Source organism: Erinaceus europaeus, chromosome 9 (genome assembly GCF_950295315.1).
Source record: "Erinaceus europaeus chromosome 9, mEriEur2.1, whole genome shotgun sequence".
Classification (NCBI taxonomy): domain Eukaryota; kingdom Metazoa; phylum Chordata; class Mammalia; order Eulipotyphla; family Erinaceidae; genus Erinaceus; species Erinaceus europaeus.
Window position 1 is genome coordinate 106,805,168 of NC_080170.1, and position 13,004 is coordinate 106,818,171.

At 37.3% G+C, this 13,004-nt stretch overlaps 1 protein-coding gene across 2 annotated transcripts in view; it reads right to left on the reverse strand.

The window, feature by feature from the left end:
- OSTN (osteocrin) overlaps window positions 1-13,004 on the reverse strand; it is a 388,295-nt gene that overhangs the window by 343,101 nt on the left and 32,190 nt on the right. Inside the window, exon 5 of one of the 2 annotated variants that reach the window (XR_009551679.1) lies at window positions 9,774-11,478. The gene's annotated coding sequence lies outside the window, so the exon portion shown is untranslated. Of the gene's footprint in view, window positions 1-9,627; window positions 11,479-13,004 lie in introns of those variants that run through there. The other variant, XM_007517400.2, reaches the window with a different exon arrangement.

Below are 13,004 nucleotides of genomic sequence, written 5' to 3' on the forward strand. Positions count from 1 at the left end.
TAATGTTTTTAAAAAGTCAAAGGACTTGTCATTATTAGCAATGTAAGCCTTAATCTTATAATATTAAGGATTGCTGGGGAAATAACACAATGGTTGTACAAAAAGATGTTAGTACCTGAGACTCCAACATCTCAGGTTCAACCCCAGCACCACCATAAGCCAAGTAGTGCTCTGGTAAAAAAAAATAAATAGGAAAAAATAACTTTCATATAAGATAAGTGCCAGTTACATAATGCTTGTAATAGTTACATTCTTTAAGTTGTAGAGAGAGATATGTGTTTCTTACTATTGTTCTTATCTTTTTGCATCCAGAGAAAAAAATCTTTAGACACAGTACTTCCAAAAGCAAGCTAACGGGGAAACAAAATAGCCACATAAAACTTAATCAAACAATGACAAGTCCTTTGACATTTTTTTAAAAAAATTAATATTTATTTTCCCTTGTTATTGCCCTTGTTGTTTTTCATTGTTGTTGTCGTTGTTAGATAGGACAGAGAGAAACGGAGAGAGGAGGGGAAGACAGAGAGGGGGAAAGAAAGACACCTGTAGACCTGCTTCACTGCCTGTGAAGCAACTCCCCTGCAGGTGGGGAGCGGGGGGGGGGGGGTGGTTCGAACTGGGATCCTTACACCAGTCCTTGTGCTTTGCGCCACATGCGCTTAACCTGCTGCTACCGCCCAACTCCCAAGTCCTTTGACTTTTGAGTGGCATGGGACAACAAAATGTTTTTTTTTAAATTTTTTAAAAAATATTTTATTTATTTTGGGTAGAGGCAGAGGGAAATTGACGGGGGAGGGAAAGATAGAGAGGGAGAGAGAGATACCTACAGTCCTTCTTCGCTGTTCTTGAAGCTATTGTCCTAAATGTGGGAACCAGGGAATTGAACCCAAGTCTTTGCACATTGTAATGTGTACGCTCAACTTGCTGCTCCTCCACCTGGTCCCTCTCACATTTCTTTCTTTTATTTTTTTTCTTTGCCTTTTTTAATTGATTTAATAATGATCAACAAGACCATAGGATAAGGGGTACAATTCCCACCACCAGAGTTCCATATCCCATCCCCTCTATTGGAAGCTTTCCTATTCTTTATCCTTCTGCGAGTATGGACAGCAGATGTCATCGGCGTAGATGAGCTTCCTTGAAGAAGTTTCTGGGAGGTCATTGATGTAAATATTAAATAGCGTAGGAGCTAGAACAGAGCCCTGGGGGAGGCCACTTGAGACAAGTCTCCATCTGCTAGACTTTGTCACCCAGATGCACCCGGAATCTTCTGTTTTGGAGAAGAAACGATATAATGTTGGCCACCCATGGAGGCAGGCCACTTCCGTTTATCTTGTCCATCTCCAAAACTCTCTCCCTTTACACTGCCTGAACTGGAAGACACTTTGAAGAGGATTAAACCGGGAATGGCTGCTGGCTATGATAACATCACCCCAGAACTCATTCTTAACTTGGGCCCCGCGGCAAAGCAGTGGCTCACTACATTCCTGTCCCACATCTTGGAAACCGAATCTATGCCATCTGCTGTGCAACTCAGGCATCCAAGTTTGACATCCTCGAGGAAACACTCACGAAAGACATGTCTCTGATATCTGATTACTGTAAAAAATGGCGACTAATACCTAGCACTGCAAAAATGATATCATCTGTTTTCCATCTACACCATGCCTTGGACTCGCGTGAGCTTGACTCGTGTGCAGCTTGACGATACGAGAATCCGGTATGAAGCCCAGCCAGTCTATCTTGGCATTACTCTCGATCGCACCCTGTCATTTCACAATCATCTCATAAAAACTGCAGCAAAGGTGGGTGCGAGGAATAACATCATTGCAAGACTGGCCAGCTCCTCATGGGGCGCGAGCGCTTCCACACTACGATCATCATCTCTGGCATTATGCTATTCCACTGCAGAATACTGTGCCCCAGTATGGTTCCGTAGTCCCCATGTCCACTTGGTCGATTCCAAATTATACTCCTCCATGAGGATAATTTCTGGAACCATCCGTTCCACCCCGGTTCCATGGCTGCCAGTTCTTAGCAACATCGCCCCGCCGGATATTCATTGGGATGCAGCATCATCTAAGTTCATTTCCCACGTCTACGCCCGACCAGATCTGCCAATATATGTGGATATCTTCGCCTACCCTGTCCAACGCTTGACGTCTCGTCATCCAATCTGGTCTCCTATGCCTACACTGAACTTCTCTGTTCCAGACTCTTGGAAACAGAGTTAGCAGTCAGCTGAGGTAAAGAACAAACACCTCATCACAGACCCCTGCAAGCGTCAACCCGGCTTTGACCTAGCACGTTATGGTTAGGCCCTCCTCAATCGCTATCGAACAGGCCATGGCCGGTGCGCTGCTATGTTCCATCGCTGGGGAGCCAAAGACAACCCGAATTGCCCCTACGGCTACAGACGACGGACTATGACCCACATAGTCAATGACTGCCACCTCTCCAGATTCAAAGGAGGTCTCGAAAGTTTACATCAGGCTCAACCTGATGATGTTGACTGGCTACGGAAGAAGGGTGAACGCTAGAAGAAGAGTTGCCTAATAACTTCCAGTAGTTTTCTGCCGGATTCTTTAGATTTTTCTATGTATACTATCATCATCTGCAAATAGTGAGAGCTTGACTTCTTCCCTTCCAATCTGTATTCCTTTGATTACTTTCTCTTGCCTGATTGCTATGGCAAGAACTTCCAATACTATGTTGAAGAGTAACGGTGACAGTGGACAGCCCTGTCTAGTCCCCGATCTGAGGGGGAATGCTTTCAGCTTCTGTCCATTGAGCATGATGTTGGCTGTAGGTTTGCTATATATAGACTCCACTATCTTGAGGAATTTCCATCTATTCCCATTTTTTGTAGAGTTTTGAGCATGAATGGGTGTTGGATTTTGTCAAAGGCTTTCTCTGCATCTATTGAGATAATTATGTGGTTTTTGGCTTTGCTTTTATTGATGTGGTGAATGACATTGATTGACTTATGGATGCTGAACCAGCCTTGCATTCCTGGGATGAATCCCACTTGGTCGTGAGGAACAATCTTTTTGATATGTTGCTGTATCTGGTTGGCCAAGATCTTGTTTAATATTTTGGCATCTATGTTCATCAAAGATATTGTCTGTAGTTTTCCTTTTTTGTTCTGTCCCTATCAGCTTTTGGTATAAGGGTGATGTAGGCTTCATAGGAGATGGAAGGGAGTATTCCTGTTTCTTCAGTCTTACGGAAAAGCTTAAGCAGTATGGGTACTGTTTCCTGAAAGTTTTGTAGAATTCGTTTGTGAAGCCATCTGGTCCAGGACTTTTGTTGTTGGGGAGGTTCTTAATAACGGTTTCAATTTCTTTGTCTGTGATTGGTGCATTTAGATTTTGTAGTTCTTCTTGGTTCAATTTTAGAAGGGCATATGCTTCTAGGAATTGTTCCATTTCTTCCAGATTCTCTAGCTTGGTGGTGTATAGTTCTTTATAGAAGTTTCGCAGGATTCTCTGGATTTCTGTGGTGTCAGTTGTGATATCTCCTCCATCGTTTACAATTCTATTAATTTGAGTCTTCTCTCTTTTTTGTTTGGTGAGTCTGGCTCGGGGTTTGTCAATTTTGTTTAATCTTTCAAAGAACCAACATTTGGTTTCATTGATCTTTTGTATGGTTCTTTTATTTTCAATGTTGTTTATTTCTGCTCTAACTTTAGTGATTTCTGTCCTTCTGGATGCTTTAGAGTTCCTTTGTTCCTCTTCCTCTAAGTCCTTGAGGTGTGCAGTAAGGTCGTTCATTTGAGCTTCTTCTTGGTGTTTAATATGTGATTGTATGTCTATAAGTTTCCCTCTCAGTACTGCTTTAGCTGTGTCCCAATATTTGGATAGGTTGTGTCTTCATTTTCATTTGTTTCCAGTAACATTTGAATTTCCTGCTTGAGTGAATCTCCTACCCAGTGGTTCTTAAGGAGTATGTTGTTTAGTTTCCAAATTCTGTGACTTTTAATAATTTTCTGTTTGTTGTTAAATGTTAGTTTTACTCCACTGTGGTCTTAGAAGATACTAGGGATGATTTCAATGTTCTTGAATTTGTTGATGCTGTCTTTGTGGCCTAACATGTGGTCTGTCCTTGAGTATGTGTTATGTGGATTTGAAAAGAAGGTGTATTCCAGTTTTTTGGGGTGAAGGACTCTGAAAATGTACAAGAGGTCTAGTCTGTCAATCTCTTCATTCAATTCTCTTGTATCTTTGTTGGTTCTCTGCTTTGTTGATCTGTCTAAGTGTGAGACTGGGGTATTGAAGTCTCCCACTATTATTGTATTACTATTGATGTATTTTTGAAATTCTTTCAGTTATTGCTTGACGTATTTAGATGGTCCCTCATTGGGTGCATAGATGTTAATAATTGTTAAGTCTTCTTGGCCGATTGATCCTCTAATCATTATGTAATGCCCTTGCCTATCTTTTATTACTTTATTTAATTTAAATTCTATTGTGTCTGAGATGAGAATGTCTGTTCCTGCCCTTTTTTGTGGTCCATTAGCCTGTATGATAGTTTTCCATCCTTTCACTTTAAGTCTGTGTTTATCTTGTTGTGACAGATGGGATTCTTGCAGCAGCATCTGGTTGGGTTATGTTTTCTGATCCATTCCCCCACTCTGTGCCTTTTGATGGGTGAGTTTAAGCCATTGACATTTATTGATATTATGGATTTGTTCAAAAAAATTTCTGTTAGCTCTGATATATTGCAAGTATTTTAGTGATGTTCTTGTTTATAAGAGGTATTTTAGAACCTCTTTCAGGGCTGGTTTGGTGATGGCTGCCTCCTTTAACTGTTGTTTGTCTAAGAAGGTTTTGATCCCTCCATCTAGTTTGAATGAAAGTCTAGCAGGATATATTTTCCTTGGTTGAAACCCTTTTTCATTCAGGGCTCGATAGATATCTTGCCACTCCCTTCTGGCTTTTAGAGTTTGAGTGGAGAAGTCTGCAGATAATCTTATGGGTTTTCCCCTGTATGTGACTTTTTGTTTCTCTCTTGCAGCCTTTAGGATCCTTTCTTTATCCTTACTCCTTCTCATTGTGACTATGATGTGTCTTGGTGTCTTCAGGTCTGGGTTGATTCTGTTTGGTACTCTCTGGGCCTCTTGAATCTTGATGTCCTTTCTGTTATTCAGGTCTGGGAAGTTTTCTTCTATTATTTCCTCTAGAATTTTTGCTTCCCCTTCCTCTCTTTCTTCCTCTGGCAGGCCAAGTACACAAATGTTACTTCTTTTGAGATCATCCCATATGTCTCTGTTGTTGTTTTCAGTGTCTCTCAATCTTTTTTTAAGCTCTTTCACCTCTTTCTTCATTTTCTCTAACTTATCCTCTGTCTGACTAATTATTTTTTCTGCTTCTGTTAGTCTGCTTTCCCTTGCCTCAGCTTCTTTCTTCATTACAGCTATTTCAGCTTTCAGTTCTCTAATTGCCTCAAGATAGTATTTTCCTTGGGGGTCTCAACTGTTGTTTCCCTAATACTGCCATTCCTTTCCTCCAATGTTGTTTTCATTTCTGTGATTAATAAGTTTATTATTGCTTGCATACTTTTCTTATCTATGGTTACTTCTGCCTGATTTGTAGTTTCTTCTGGGCTCTTGTCTTCATTCATTGGAGTAGCAGTTTTATTTGTTTTTGATCTTCTTATTTTTTTATTTATGTGTTTCTTATTTTTATGCTTTGTTGTTCCTCAGTTGTTGTGTCTTGAGTACAAGCAACACTGTACTAAATATCTTTATGACAGATGCACTCACCAACCTCAGGAATTACAATAGCAACTGAAGAAAGTATTGAAGCAGTTTAATCACTACCAGTTAGCCAAACAATGTCTCCAGTCCATGAAAAATTGTAACCAAATCCCAGTGAAGAAGAAAGAGAAAAGAAAGAAGGGATAGCAAGAATAGACAGTTATGCAAATCTACTATCCACTTTATATTCTGGGGGTCACAAGAGGGGAAAGGGAAGTAGAACAGAGATATACACATGGAGAGTCCACTCTGAGTCAGATTTCTTCCCCAAAATAATTCACAAATTCAGAAAGGCAAAGAAGAAGGAAGGAAGAAGTGTACGACAAGATAAAAATAAAAAAAAGAAGAAAAGAAAAGAAACAAGAGAGAGAAAAGAGAAAAGATAAGTAAAAGAGCTGTAATTGAAGAGCAGTGAAAGGAAAGTTTTTTTTGATTACTTTATTTTTAATTTAATTTAATTTATTTTAAATTAGCTAGGAGGAGGAGGAAGGGGAGAGTCTGTAGAGGATGTAGGAGTTACAAGACAAGTTCCTCCCATAATAGATAAGATGCCCACTACCCTAGCAATGAAAGACACCCTAAGAGTTAATTCTGATCAACCTAAAGGGGGGGAGATATATACCTTTATATAATATTAATAATACAATAGAGCAGGGTAAAAAAAACACTGTCCCAGATTACCTCAAACCTGGTGAGCAGAGGCAGCTGATTGTTAAGAAAGAAAAAAAAAATGAAAAAAAGAACCTCAAGACTAGACAAGGATAGCTGAAATAGACAGTTATGCAAGTCGACTATCCACTGTATATTCTAGGGGTAGCTAAAGGAGGAAAGGAAGGTGAGTAGAGATACTCGCAGTGAGAGTCCACATTGAGTCAGAATTCTTCCCCCAAATAATTCCCAAACGTGTATCAGTGAATTCAGTGAAAGCACACTGTTTGGTGGTGTGGGGGCTGGGGCCTGTGGCTTTGGAAGCTGTAGGATTAGGGAAGAAAGGATGACAAGAATGAGAAAAAGAAATAAAAAAAGAAAGAAAGAGAGAGGAAAAAAGAAAAAGATAAGAAAAAGAACAGTAATAAAAGAGAGGTGAAAGGAAAGAGTTTTTTATTTATTTATTTTTAATTATTTAATTAGCTATGTGGGGTGGGGTGGGGTGGGGAGGTTGGCTACTTAGAAAGAAAAAAGCCAGAGGTTTCAGAAGGGAATAGACTTAGAATGAATGATACTCCTTGGTGGGACAGGAATCTTGGTAACAAAAGAATCTCAGCAGGGGAGCCTGCTAGGAGCTGGTCCCCAGGGACTGGTTATGGGGGGGGGTGTGCTTTGGGTATAATAATTTAAAAGAAAAAAAATTTTCCCTTTTTTTCTACTCTATTTTTTAACCCAAATTAAGTTATAGTCACCTCCTTGGTGTTACCGCTAGGACCCCTTATTGACTGGCCTACTAAAGGCAGAAAATCCTACCATTTCCAGAAGATGTGGTCAGAGCTGAAGCCACTAGCAGCTTCTCAGTCCGCCATCTTCCAGGAACCTCAACAAATGTTTTATAAAGTTGAGAATGTTATATATTATTTAGAGTCTCTATAAATTTATTATCTACATAGACCTTTTGTCTGGTAACTACCTTGTTGAAGTATAAATTAAATATTTTAAACTAAAGTAACTGGAAATATAGAAAAATTAAAATGAACTACATTATTTCATTTATGTGAAAAATATGTGTCAGTTGTCCTTTTTCCTTCCATGTGCTTATTGGTTATCATCATCTAATTTCTGGTAATTTGAACAATTACTGTTGAAACTACTGTAACTAAATGAACAGATTAATATACCATTGATTGGATCTGAAAACATTAATAGTAGATATTGCAGAGATAGGTAATAAGTTAAGTTTTTGGGAAGAACTCTGGTGTCACACATAATATAATTTTACATAAGAAATATCTTCATTTATTCACTTGTTAACAAGAAAGAGGGGAAGAGGGACACAGAGAGCCAGAGAATTATTTTAGCATATATAATAATGAGAAGTAAGCTAAGATCTCATACTTGTGCATTAAGTATTCTCCTACTGCAAAAACTCCTGGGTTGCAAATATCTTTTTGTGTACTGCAAGGGGGATGAATGAAGGGATATGTGACTGCAGCTATCTATGAATGGCTACCCTAACCTATAATTTTTTAATTCTACATGCTCAGAGAGATATTAGAGGGAGAGATATATAGACAGAGAGAAAAGAGGGATATATAGACAGAGAAGACTTGGGGGGGGAGAGAGAGAGAGAGAGAAAGAAGCTAAACACCACTTCATCACCCAGGAAGTTCCATTTGGTGCTATTCACAGAGCTGTTTGTGGTTATCAAGTATCAAACTCCAGGCCACACACACAGTAAGGCATACACTCTATGCACTGAGCTACCTTCTAACTCCCACAGAGGAATTTGTCTTGGTTTCTAATTTTCGTCTCTGCCTCTTTCACAGCGTAAGTAATATTTGAGCTTCAGCAGTCTATACAGAACTAGAAATTGCACTCATTATGCTAAAAACAAAAAAACTCACTACATTTCCCTAGATTTTTTTTTTCTTACGTCCACATTCAGACTAAACTGTTCTACTGTTCTTGCTTCTCTCTGAAAAATGTATTTTTACCAATTCAGGACTGGGAGTTTGACTTCACTTTTATATACACCATCTGTACTGGTGCAGATGCACTGCCAACATTACAATTAAAGAATATTACACCAGAATAGTACTAAATGCTACTATATACATTGCTTAATTTAACAATATTGAAATGCAGTTTATTTAAATAAATAAATAATTGTGCAATATTTAAAGAAAAATATGTCTCACTATATAGTATGAACAGAAGGTTGACACTGAAAATGGCGAAAAAAAACATAAAATAGACCTAACTTAAATGCCTTAATGCTTACTATATATACTCTTGAAGGTGTTCCCATGTACTTAATCCAGTTGTGAACACAAACAGTATTTCCATTAAAAAAGACAAAAACTCCTACTTTCATCATCTCATTTTATTAAAATTAGAGCAGTTAACTGATGTTCAAGCACTGTGAACTTTTACGCTTAAGGGGTAATGCCATTCAAAAAACGTTTTTGATACTTCTTTCTTTATAGAGACTCCACTTAGTGATATTTATATTATTTGCTTTAAGAAATTTAATTTCCTAAAGTTACAAATATGTTAAAGGTACAATTTTCAGACTTTTAAAAGTATAAGGAAAGTTGAGGATGGATATAGTCAGGAAATAATGTCCCCTGGAGAAAAAAAAATGGTTATATTATTGATACCAGAAGGCAAGAAATCTCTTTCACAGTTTGCTTTATGAAATGCCAAACAGGAACAAAGAGAGAAAAGGGGAATATATTTCATTTAGTATTTGAAACTAACTACAAGATCCTTTAGATTTGGTAGTCACCAACTATGACATATAGCTGAAATATAGTTCACCTGAAATATAGCCGGGCTTAGAAATACATGTGCCATGGACAAATAAATGAGATGATTCGTCATATTTTTAACTGACATTCTAAATTAGCATGTCTTCATTTACTGATATAAAAAAGAATGTCCTATTTTAAACTAGTATACTGCTGAAATTAAGATATGAGACACCATAATTGTAAATCAAGAAAAAAATTTTCTTTTGTTCTTCCTCAAACCCTTGAACATATATTATATTGAAAGAAATGCATTATGCATTAGAATAAAGTGTACAGCAGTATATTGTGGTCTCTTACTTTAATTAAACTTGATTCCTTAAGCATCATTCTTACTTTAAAATAGTGAAGATAGGAAATCAAAATCTTACTGTGAGAAATGTTTAGAGTTTAGTACCTTTTGTGAAAGAAAGCATGCAACAACAAAACCTTGCAGGATTAGAAAAATCCAAGGATTTCAGCCACCAGGTTCCAGATACCATCAGGATGCCGACCAGGCTTCCCTGGACTGAAGACCCTACCAATGTGTCCTGGAGCTCCGCTTCCCCAGAGACCCACCCTTATAGGGAAAGAGAGAGATAGGCTGGGAGTATGGATCAACCAGTCAATGCCCATGTTCAGCAGGGAAGCAATTACAGAAGCTAGACCTTCCACTTTCTGCATCCCACAATGACCTTGGGTCCATACTCCCAGAGGGATAGAGAATGGGAAAGCGATCAGGGGAGAGGATGGGATATGGAGATTGGGTGGTGGGAATTGTGTGGAGTTGTACCCCTCCTACCCTATGGTTTTGTTAATTAATCCTTTCTTAAATTAAAAAAAAAAAAAAGAATTTAAATCCACACAAAAAAATAAAATAAATGTGAAGATTTTTTTTAACAATTTGAAACTTTCCCCCCAATAAGATATGTACTAAACCTCATCATAGTCTGTTTATTTTTTGTTTCTTTCAATTCTAAGAAATGCCCTATGATTTCTTATTCAAAATTTTTTCTCCAACATAAGATATATTTGATAATGTTTATTATGATTTAAATAATTTTTCTCAGAGGCTTGATCATTTTTGATAACTCAAGCCAAATCTCTGTCACAAAGGAGAAATTACATTTGTGTTTTGAAAGTATATCCAATGTGTAGTGGACTATGTGTGTAAATTAAAGCACCATCACAATTATTGTTGACATTATTATTTGCTATTATTTCCGGAATAGCAAATCTTATGCTTTGATAAAGTAAAAATAATTTGATTTATTTCAAATATATGTTCTCAAATATATTTGGCCTCTTAGTGCCTTGTTAAATGTGGTATATGGAAAATTAAAGCCTTTTTTTTTTTAGGTCAATTACTTTAAAAAAAATGAACTTGTGTTAAAATTATGTGAACCTAATTGGCCCCAGATTGCTCTGGTGGTTTACTAGTGATTTTTTAAATTCCCCACATATGTTCATCTGTAAATTCCCATGTGTATTCTCTTTATAATCAGCCACTGCTGCTCTCAATTGACTATCAGTAGTAATTTAGACAAATGGAAAGTTGTTAAGAGTCCATGAGATATTCAAGATTGACAAGTAATATCCTTCACTTGCTAATTCTAAGTCAATGTTCTCTGATGTGCAGAGGTGTTGTCTCAGTTCTTTAAGAGAATAAAATTGATGGGACCAATTATTGCTATTTTTCCCCTCACTAAATTGGAGACCCGCTTTTCTCTTATTTTTGGAACTGGGGCTGTGTTTTATTTGACTGAACCTGGGTGAAATTTGAATACAATAAGTTGAATCTCATTATCATTACCTGTGAGGCTCATAAAAGGATGGAGAGGAGAAAAAGTATTCAAGGGTAAAGATATGGCATTCGCTTTCCTTGATTTCCAAGAAAAAGAAACCAGATTGTATTTAAATATTATAGAAACAAATTAGTCTTCAGCTATTATTCTTCAACTGTATAATTGTTAAATGATAAATGCATATTGAAAGCATTTAACTATATTGTGTATTTTGACTACTTCTTAGAAAAGTAAGGTTTTGGGAAAAAGCAACCATTCCTGAATAACTAAAGTATCTATTTTAAAGTCTATATGTTGGAATAATCTGCATAATTTAATTGACGCTGTAACAATACTATGCTGTGATGGCCTGAAGATGGAGCTTTGGAGAAGATTTGCAGGTCAGTTCCTTCAAAGTGTAATCATTAAGGAGTCTGAAGAACTTCACTGAAGAATCATCCATGTTGCTATGATACTTTATTCAGGGAAGTAGTATCTGCAAATATGAAAGTCAAAGTTAAAGCTAATGAGAATTCATCAGATAAAGAGAAATCTCTCAACTATCAGCTGATGCTTTGTCATAGTTTTTATTTATGTGAATTTTTTAATTGCAAAGACAATAGTACAGAGTGATAGTTTCAGATCAAAATTCATAAAAATGAACTTTTTTTTCAAGGAAACAAGCATTTATTGAAACTTTAGGAGAGAGAGAGAGAGAGAACAGGGAGGGTAAAAAATGAACGATTAAATGTAAAAGTAGATAGATACTTGCGCTCAAGTGACAATTCCTTTCTTTGGGTGAATACCTTTTCCTTTTAGTTACTATTTTACTTCTTTTTAAATAGAGATAGAGAGGCAGATAGAGTGAAAGAGAACACAGCACAAACCTCCCTTCATTGCAGTGGGGGTCAGGCTCAAACTTGAGTTGTGTATATGGCAAAGCAGTACACTATCTAAGTGAGCTATTGTGACATTCCATATGCCATTTCTTTTGAGTTTCTAATTTTGGTTTATGTGATGCTTCTATCACAAAGATAAAGAAATGCTGAGGACATTTGTCATTGTATTTTTTGCTCATGTTTAAAATGCCCAGTCATTTACTGGCATTGAAACATATTTGGGATATTTATTTATTTATTTGCCACCAGGATTATTACTAGGACTGCATGATTGCGCCACTTCTGGGGGACTACTTTGATATTATTTTATTTTTGATAGAAGTTGAGTAAAAGGAAGAGGGATAAGAAGAGGGACAGAAAAATGGAAAGATAAGGAGAGGTATCATTGCCCCTATTGCTCATAAAGCTTCCCCATGTCCATGTGGTGGTTCAAATCCTGGTCAGCAGCAGCTACAGTATGAGCTCTACTGACTGAGCTACCTCTCAACCTTGTTTGAAATTTGAAACTTTAAAAAAATTTTATTTATTTATTTATTTTTATTTTCCCTTTTACTGCCCTTGTTTTTTATTGTTGTTGTAGTTCTTATTGTTATTATTGATGTCGTCATTGGATAGGACAAGGAGAAATGGAGAGAGGAGGGGAAGACAGAGAGGGGGAGAGAAAGATAGACACTTGTAGACCTGCTTCACCACCTGTGAAGCGACTCCCCTGCAGGTGGGGAACCGGGGGCTCAAACCGGGATCCTTACACTGGTCCTTATACTTTGCGCCAAGTGCGCTTAACCCGCTGCACTACCACCCAACTCCCCCTATTTTAAAATTGAAAGTCATGTTGATTTACTTGAATGATGGTATGCTAATATTTTCTTAATTAAATATTGTTAGTAGAATACAGTAAAGTATGCTTTACATTATTAAAGGAGAAACCATAATGCACATAACCTCTAGGGACACAATTTCTGATCATATTTTTACCAAATTCCATCAAATGGGCATCTTGATTTCAGTAGCAGACTTGCAACTTGCTCATTGCACTCAAGGCAATTATGACACCTTGAGCAATATAGCTCTCTGAATTTGATTGCTTAGAACAGACAGCAAAAAAACATCAAATCTTAGATCC